Genomic DNA, 10,268 nt, shown 5'->3' with positions numbered 1-10,268 from the left:
AGGAAAGAGGAATTGGTAGAGTATTTGGTTGGTGATCCTATCTAGACCGACATGAAGAGCCTTGTTGGCAGTTGGTCGACATGGATGCCTCTTGGAGTCAAGGTGGCAAGCTCGCAAAGATTGGTGAAGTACAATGTAGAGATAGGTATTTCTACAAGTCTGTATTGAATATGGATCCCATGATTTTTGGGTATCGGATCAGAGAAGTGTGGCTCAAGGAAGAATGAACAACAGAGAAGAATTGGGGAGTTGTTGGCGCTTGGATTGAAGCAAGAATATCAAACTGTGAGAAGACCTCGAGGAGGAAATAGCAGAAACATTAATGGCATTTTGACAGAGGTGGGTCAAGATACATGACCGTGTTTGCTACATTTGGAAAACGTGTATTGGAAGGCGCATTATTGGCGGACTTGTACAGTTGGTTGTCTGGGAGATCAAATCGGGGAAGATCTTATTAGATTTGGTTTTCCTTGAGGGTGATGAGGAAACCCTAACCACCTAGATTTTCAATTAGCTTCTGGTAGGAAAACTAATCTATAAATATGCAGGCCAAAGACATAGTTAAGTTGTTGCTGAAGAGAAGAGGATAGTGCTACTGCGAAGTGATTGAGTGTTACTTCTACATGTGAGAGCAAATCAGCCAAGTTCTCGACGAGTATCTGAGATAAGAGGGAGAGTAAAGAGTAGAACTGGTAGTGATTATACTGGCAGAGCAAAAGTGAAGAGAGTTGCAGAGAAGGAAGACAATGGACCAGTAGAGTATAGCACTGGTAAAGTGTAGAGCAGTGAGGAGGAGATCCAGTGGAGAACAAGAAGAGAAGAGGTGTACCGGTAAAGTTTTCCAGCAGTAGAGAAGCAGGTGAGAGCAACAGAAGAGTGAGTTAGTGTAGCAGAGAAAGTATCTCACTGGTAGAGGAAGGTATAAGAAATGGTTGCAAGATTCACTTGTAACAAGATAACTACTTTTGTAATTGATGTTTTCATTGTGAACAGTGAGTTGTATCTCAGTGCAGGGGTTGTATCTCCTTTGGGTTGGTTCCCTAAATCAGGGGTTGGTGCTCCTTGGGTTGGTTCCCTAAATCAAGGGTTGTATCTCCTTGGGTTGGTGCCCTAAACATTGTAACTAAGTTTTCATTGTGAGGCTGGATTGGAGTAGTAGACTCCAGCAGCATTGCTCATTGAGGTTTTTCCTATCTTGGGTTTTCCTTGTATATATTGGTGTTATGTGATGTCCCTTGTGTGATTACATTTGTGTTGGTCTCCCCACTAACTAGTAATTTTGCATTGAGTTAAATCTATTAACCGATATGCTCACATAGGTTAGCTAAAAATAAAAGTTTGAGAACCATTGATTCACCCCCCCTCTTGGTGGTGCATTGTGTCTAACAAATGGATTATGGTATCTGCTTGTGCCCAAAAAAGCAAGAGATATCTTTTGTGGGAGAGATATCTAAGAAATATTGGTCGGTTATTCTGAGGTTGGAGGATGATTTGGTCATCCATGCAACCAAAAGGATTCTGGGAAATGAGATTATGAATACAGAGCATAGGAAACATGGTAATAGTGATGTCCCTGCGGAGTTTGTAACCATATTACTCATAATGGGAGAGGACAATGCAGATACAGCCTCATTATGCAGGTTAATATTCAATAATGAATACCTGATAAATCTAGAGTTGGCTATTAAATGTGTTGGTGATAATATTTGTATCCCCTATCCAGAAGATTACGTCAGAGCTTCGAAGGCCATAGACAAAGGAGAATCACTCAAAGTATATTTCAAGAGGCCCATTCTTATCATCAAGGATTAGAAATCCTTTCTGCAATGGCAACCAGATATAACAAGGAATATCACTTTCCTCAAACAATGGCTTGGTGTGGTAAAAGAACCAAAAGGAGATTGGTGGGTAAACTATATGATCCATGAGGGTTGGACCCCGTTACAATTCAAAAACCCTATTGACATGGGGGCTGTGGAGGCACAGGCTTCTAGCACAAAAGCCGCAGATGATAATGATGAATGATGATATCTTCATAAAAAGGTTTTCTTTGTATTCAGATATAGTTGCTCTAATACATAGGGTAGAAGGATTTATAGATAGTAAAATTCATATTACATAAGACTGATTATGAATGTATTTTGACAAAAAGGTTGATTAGGACAGGACATATACTCAGAAACGTATGGCTCTATTATAATATAGATAAATAAGGGCAAGGATACTGATATTGTTTCATTTACAGACATATATATACTGAAGTAGCATAGGTTATAATCGGGATATATCTTTCAGAAATGCATATACTCTAATGATAATTTTCTTATATTAGCATCTCAGATATGACTAAATAGGTATGACCTATGGCAGCTTGGATATATCTATCTTCAAGGTGTATAGGCAGGAAGTATCTCCATAACATTTGCATATTTGGCTTAGTTTTCACTGTATCATTTACATTAAGAGACAATTGTGATTAGAATATTAAGGTACTAACATGGATAACATGACAGATGGAAATTTCGGGTATATGCAGGGATACCTTTCACAAATGTTATTGCAACCTAGGTAATCTTTCATATTATAGTCAACAGTATGATCCCTATGCTGACTCAATATAAAAGAAGCCTAGGTTGCATTAACAGTAGTGGAAAGTATAATATAAGCTTGTTGATATAAAAGTAGTTATTTCTTTTTTTGCACTAACACTTCATGAAGTGGTTTGCAGCAAGGTTGTGTTGAGAGTCTATCTTGCAGGTGATAGGGTGAGTTAGAAGGCAGTGAAATATGGTAAAGGAGGCAAGTTTTTACAAGGAAGATTATAGAAATTACCTGTGATGGGCCTGTTTTGCCCAAAATGAAGGATTGTGAAGGAAAATATATAATGCAGTAAATGATGTAGAGCTTTAGTATCAGTAATTGACTGGACTTAAGGTCCCGGGCAAGGCCGAAGGTTTTCTCCTCTCTGCTCTTTCCTACCGGCGCCCACACTGAGCGAAGATTGTAATTTTATTTATTATTTAATAAAATATGGCTTTGGCCTTTTACCAAGCAAAAAAAAAAAGAATGAGTCTACAGGAATAAATGATAAATTATTATGTTTATTTCAAGAGTTATACTCATCTAAGAATGTGCAACTTGTAAGCTATTTTTGACACTTAAGAAACTCTTATTGAACTAGGCCAAAAACTTAAGGGAATAGGGCACAAGTATTCTATTTTTATCATTATATGTTTCCCTTGCTTTGATGTGTATTTAGATTACAAGGTAGATGGTGTAGAATTTGATGATAGAACCAAAGTAGTCAAGAATCATCTACAAGCAAAATATTTGTCACATAAAAAATATCAAGCAAAGATAATATGCTCAATATGAACATGAGAATTATGTATTGATTGCACACAAGAATACTGAGTACAATGCATAAAGGCTTTCTTTATAGAAAGCAAGAGATCCCCAAATCCTAAAATTAGGAGAACTAAAGAAAAGAAAAGACGAGATAAATAAAGCTCAACTACAGCTAAAATAAAGTATCACTAAGTGAACTTATGCTAGAAAAGCATAACTCTGGATAAAAAAGCACCTAATTTTAGCGTAAGTGTAAAAGTAATTAACAATCTAATTAAATAAATAATTAGATAAAGTTTCCTAATTACTCTAATAGATGCATGTCCAATTAAAATAAGTAGACAAGACATAAATTGATATTTTTTTATGCTCAAAGGATATCAAATCTATATAAAATAACAAATTGTTATTCAATAGAACTATATCAAAAACATGTTAAATAGAAATAAGAAAAGATATGCAATGAGTAGAATATATCACTCATTTAAAATAAACACTATCTACAAATTAACTATCCATAAAAACTAAAAATGAAGAGAAAAGAAGAGTGAGATATTTTGTATGTTTAATACAAAACTCGCATGCTATCAAGAAGAGTGAGACAAGAAGAGTCCTAAAAAAATGAAGAAAACCTCCCCTGGAGATTGGAGAAAGTTTGGATCTTTCATGTTATAAAACACAATTCATCTAATGGACACAAGTAACATATATGATCCCTTGAATTTGTTGCATAAAAAATATACAAGGAATTGGAGGAAAAGGAAAAAGATATAAATATGATAAAGCATGTGACATGGTAAAATAAACACTACATAAGGATCATGTACAATTAAAAAAAATGTAATATAATATATTAGCATCACAATGACTGTGAACATGGAAAAATAAGTGATAAACATGATAAGGATCCCAAACACAAAATTGTATGTGGTAAACATCACAAGGATTATAAACATAAGATTATAATACATAAACATGTTAAGTATTAGAGACATGTAAGAAATGTGAACATATGGTATAAGCATGGCACCTAGATAAGAACATACAAATGTATATAGAAAATCTACATGATAAGTTGGTAGGTATAATAAGCATAAAGAACATGGAGAAAATATATATATATATAGGTATGTATGTATGTATGTATGTATGTATGTATGTATGTATGTATGTAGATATACATATGAATGGTCATATGATATTAAAAAACATATAGAAATAAGATAAATGACAAACAGAACTAAGGTATAAAGATAAATGGCAAAAATGGAACATGAAAAAACTTTATGGTCAATCAAAATATGAAAATATAATCAAGAAACATTGGGAAAAGTTGTAGCATAATACATAAGAAAGAGTAAAACTAGTACATAGGAAAGATATTTCCAAGTAGGGAAAGAAAGTACAAACCATAATATATAAGGTGAGATGAGAATATGAAGGCACAAAAAACATGGCATAAAGAATAAGAACACAAAAATAATGAACTGAAATGAAAATGGAAATTTATGGATGAAAAAAAGTATAAAAATTATTTATGAACAAAATAGAATAAGATCACTCCATTGGTGTTATTTTTTGTACTATTTTATTAGCCTGAGATTCTTACCAAAACATAAATGATGTGATCAAAATTTAGTACTCATGGAAGAAACCTATTCTCAATTTAAGGATTGAAAAGGCCAACAAATAAGAGGATTATGAACCTCTTATACACTCTGAGCCCTACCAAGCCTGGGAGGGAAATCCCAAAGATATCTCAAAGGACAAAATAGTTAAAAATACTTAGATGAACCCCACACAATGATAATTTTATTATTTCTTTGATTATTATTATATTTTAATGTTTAATATGCATGCAAAATATAAATATATTACTATCATCCAAGTAGGCTAAATGATATAGCTAAATATTAGACCTAGTCACAAGCCCCTTTAGATATAATTAGTGAAATTAACTTATAGGTTCATTAACCTAGTAGAAAACATCATACAATATCACTCTAGAGTTTTAAATTGTGACATGTTCATAATATTTTTAGCAAAGACGTTCATAACAATCAATTGTGCATAACGGTAGAATAAATAAACTAAAGCATAAGCAAATAAGTTTTAAAATATTTTTTATTTTATAATGGTGTGGGTGGTTGGCCTTTTGTTATGAGATTAGTGCCTATTCCAAGATTATAGAGTCTACCCTAAGTGGAAATTGTAATAGTAGTATAAATCCTTACTTTTTAGATTGTTTTAATTTAGTTGGCTAGATATAGATTGCAAAGCTCAAATCCTCAAAGGTCCTTTATCCACAATAATGCAATTGTCACTCAATACTTCATAAATAATTGTAAAAATTCATATACTTATTTGAAATATTTTAACGCAAATAGTAATGCATGAAATGAAAGGTTTTATCATATCGCTTGGATGCAAACTAATGGGTTTCTTATATGGCTACCATGAAAAGGAATGCCTGATCAAATTTGGATTGAGTGAGAGTCAAGAATGAAACATGTGATCACATAGTGTAATAAAAACAATGAAATGTTGTATTATGAGGTATATTTGGGTGTTTATTTCCCAAAAGCTAATTATTCAAAGAAAATTATGGTTACTCATGTGGAGCCTATAAATTTTTTTAAAATTTATAAAAGCACCAAAGCTTATGTTGAATCTAACAATGTATCATCTTCTAAAAATGAAGAAGGAAATTTTAATAGATTTGGGAGACACCTCATAGAATAAATAAAGGAACATTTTAATTCTAAAAAGTTAGTCAAAATAGAGCATTTGATCCTTCCTTAATGGTTTCACGTTGAAATAGTGAACATTCTTGCTCATGCTGCAAAATTGTGATTAATCAAACTATTAAAAAATATTTAGATTCATCCAAGCATTTAGAAGGAATTCATGATAAGAAACTGTAAGGACCTCCACAATATTAAAATGACAAAATACATAAAATACACATAATTTAATATAAATTGAACCAACTTGATCAAAATATAAGAATATAGAGACATGTTATTAGATTTGAACAAAATGTCTAAGTACAAAATCCAACAACTACGAAAAACATAAGGAAACTATTTCCTTTACATGAAGATCATAAGGTCAAATATAAAAAGTACACAAAGTAAAAAACAAAAACATTCCTTATATGTACTCCTAACATGTGACCTTTGTATGAGAACACCACATGTGAGAACATTTCCGAAGCACTTTACCATCCAACCATGAAGCATTAGCTTCTTTAGAATCTTTCATGATAAGATTACCCAAACCTAGACAAGGATGCCTAGTAATCTAGAACTGGCATGGTGATGGAACATGGTGTATCATAATTATTTACATTCTAAATGTTAATGTAACAATGTCATTATATGGTAGAGAGAGAATAAATAATCAAATAGTAAGCATTTACTATTGATCAATAAGATTTAGCTAAAGCATATTTTTGGACCAACTATCTATAGGTGTATTTGAAATAGAAACCTACCCTTCTCTATCATTCTATATCCAACACTTGTTTGACGTCATTTAAAATACCTAGAAATAAGTCAAGCAACATAATGTCTACTTGTCAAGTATGTGCAAACATGAAAAAATGCATTTACAATTATTTATCAATCATGCATGAAAGCATATACCTTGCATATGTAATTGACCTCAAATCATGTTTAAATAACACAATGTTTCATGAGCTATTACTTAAACCAATAAATGATGAGTCATAATTTTATGTCAACATGTGATGGCAATAGATTACCTGAAGGAACAATGGTAAGAACCTTGATTGATATTATTGAATGTAGGCATGTACATATATATTTAAGATTACAATGTGGTTAACAATTGAACAATTGCAATTATTACCACTAACTATCAAAGTAATAGATGATGATTATGCTTACACTAACATTACATAGTTACACCAACATTTACCCCCTTATTATATTGTTCCCACAAATGTAATATCCAAACCTCAAGTTTCACCCTATCTACTTGGGACCCCTCATTAAGGCTTACATGAAAAAACTTGCTAATTATATAATATGAATACACTTTTATAAGATCTTCTCTTAATGAAGAAAATCTTGAACCAAACAGGGCTCCATCAAGCTATCTCTTGACCATCGAAAAGGTGTAGCTTCAAGATATGTTTTTGATCTCTCAGTCCTTAACTCTTGATTCACAAAGTCTTTAAATATTCAACAACAATCCCTAAGAGATGCAACAAATCTTTATCATTGTCTAGTGACCACAAAATGGTATAATTCTCAATCATATACTCTGAAGCTCACTGGACAACAATCCATATTGAGCTCAACACCAAATCTCAAAATTGTCTCCAAAATATAACCTTCACAATACATGTATTCTTCAAATTTGTCAATATCAAAAAGGACATCCAAAGGAAAGCAAGAAAGAAAAGCCAAAAATATTTATCACGCAAAGCGCCATCTTAAAGTGAGAAGCTAACTTGGGATGATAGAAATTCCCCCATCCTTCGATGTCACCAACCTCCAAGAAGACCCTACTATACTTTATCCATGTTTGATATCTTATATGAGTCTTTTGAGGCCTCATCAAGTATTACAAAGATAGTCCCTATTATTGCAATTTGAATGACACGTATTCAAGCACTAGAAGAAGATAGATTACTTGATTAACACATCTCAAGGAAAACATATCAATTACTCCATCGATAACCCCATACTCCAAAGCTTCCACTTGATACATATACTTATCCTTACCAATATCCTACCTACCAAAAGTAGGTACTCTCCAAAAACCAAGTCAAGAAAAATAATTTGTGTAGCCATGATAAAAAAATTGATTAACCAACATAATTCTCAAAACTAGAAATCACCAATTACATGCAATCTGCATAATGTGGCATTTAACTAGTGGGGGAGTGGCTAGGGATCAAAATGTTAAGCTTGTCTCAGCAATGGTGCTCCCCTTGGGCACCCAGACAAACCACTACTCTGAGGCTTACGCGGATTATGTTGGTTTGCATATGGCATTTAGAGAAGGGTTTAACTGTGTTTGGTTGGAGAGTGATTAGATGAATATAATCAAATGCTTTAATAGACACCAGAAGCCAAGTTGGACAATCAAGCATTTGATCAAAGATTGTCATCTCATGATTGCCAATCTGGATGATTTTAAAGATTCTCACACGTATCAGGAAGGGAATTCCCCCACCGATTATATGGCAAATTTTGGGGTGGATTATGTGGAGGTTAAATGGTGGATGGAAATGGAAAGTTTCCCGAGAAACTTGTGCGAAATGACTAGAAAGGATGCCAAATTTATTGGCCACTCATTACCAACTCATAATGACAGAATGTCATTGCGATAATATCTCTTGGTGCAAGTTTTTCACTTCTCCCAATTCTTGCTATTCTAGAGGCTTCGCCTATTTCTGGTTAGGCTTGCTACTCTATATTCTGGGTATGTTTTCTTGCACTTTTAGAATTGTGCATTTCATGGGGGGCTACAAGAATAGGATGGAACCCACCTCTTTTGAGAACTGGAAAAGGTTTACTGAGAATTGGAATGATATTTTGGATGGGGGCCTGGTTCCGTATATGGAAAGGTTGAAGGGGAATCCGTCGAGTGATACTAAAGATTTTGTGAGCGGTTGGGATAATGGCATCCTTAAGGTCCATGGCGCTGAATTTAGAATTGATGAAGATTTTATTGCTGAAATTACTGGTATGCAAACGGAGGGAAGGAAGTTTTATAGAGAACGGAAATCTATTGAAGAAGCTAACTCCACTTTCTTTGACAAGTAGAAGGAGCGGAATAGGGTTCAAAAGATGGTTGATGGTGGCTACAATTGAAAGGATCTTCAGAAGCCTTGGGCTGATGTGGCAAAGGTTATCATGAGATACATCACTCTTGATGGTTGGTATGCGAGCATTTTTTCCTACCACTTTATCATTTTGAATCACTTCAGGCACGATAAAAAAAATTACATTTCAATTTATCTTATATCTTCTTTAAGGCATAGTGTGGAGAAACATGCAGAGAATGTGGATAATCTGGTCCTTCAAGAGGGCCTTATTCGGCTTATTATGGATTATGCCAAAGCCCATGAAGTCAAGTCATCCCTTGTTCTGAAAACCCATGTTTCTTCTTCTAAACCGAAGGTTCGGGTGGTTTCTGACACGAATTTGGAAGGGGAAGATAGTGGGCTTGCCAAGGACTGGTACGATCAAGATTTTTCTGACAACCCCGAGTATTGTTTGCCTTCTAGTGAGGGCCCCATTTAGAATATTACCCCTATGACAGGTAGTAGTAGGTGCAACAAGCACACTAGGTGGGCCGCTAGCAAATATAAAAATTTGGGGACCAAGTCTAGTGACTTTGTTTCTCCCAAATCTAAGAAGCCCAAATCAAGAAAGGGGGTGGCAATAAAGATAGTGAACAAGATATTGAGATCAAAATCCCCATTGACATTGGTCCTAGGAAATAGGGGAGGGTTGTCACTGAACCAGATTTGGATAAATGCATTTCCTTTGTGGCCAGCAATCAATTGGATTTTCTTCGGAAGATGGGCATGGAGATTGAAGTGTTAAAAGAGGATATAAAGGGTATTGTGGATACTTTTACGGACAACCCTGGACCCAGTAATACGGAGAAACTCCTCCAGATGACCCAGAAAGTGAGTGAGGACATGGACAAGATGAAATCAAATCATGAGAAAAGAATATGGAATTTGGAGGTGAGTGTGGAATAAATCAAAGAAAGTTTGAAAATTTTGGTTGAGATCAGCAAGGCCGCCATGAATAATAGTTTTGAAGGCTTGATGAGGGTCAATAATATGATTGTAGATTACAGGGTTGATCCCATTACCAGTGTGACTCCTTCAGAATCCAAGTAGAAAAAGAAAATGAAGGGTGCAAGTGATC

Source organism: Cryptomeria japonica, chromosome 3 (assembly GCF_030272615.1).
Source record: "Cryptomeria japonica chromosome 3, Sugi_1.0, whole genome shotgun sequence".
In the NCBI taxonomy this organism is placed as follows: domain Eukaryota; kingdom Viridiplantae; phylum Streptophyta; class Pinopsida; order Cupressales; family Cupressaceae; genus Cryptomeria; species Cryptomeria japonica.
Note: the sequence above shows the minus strand (reverse complement) of the source record.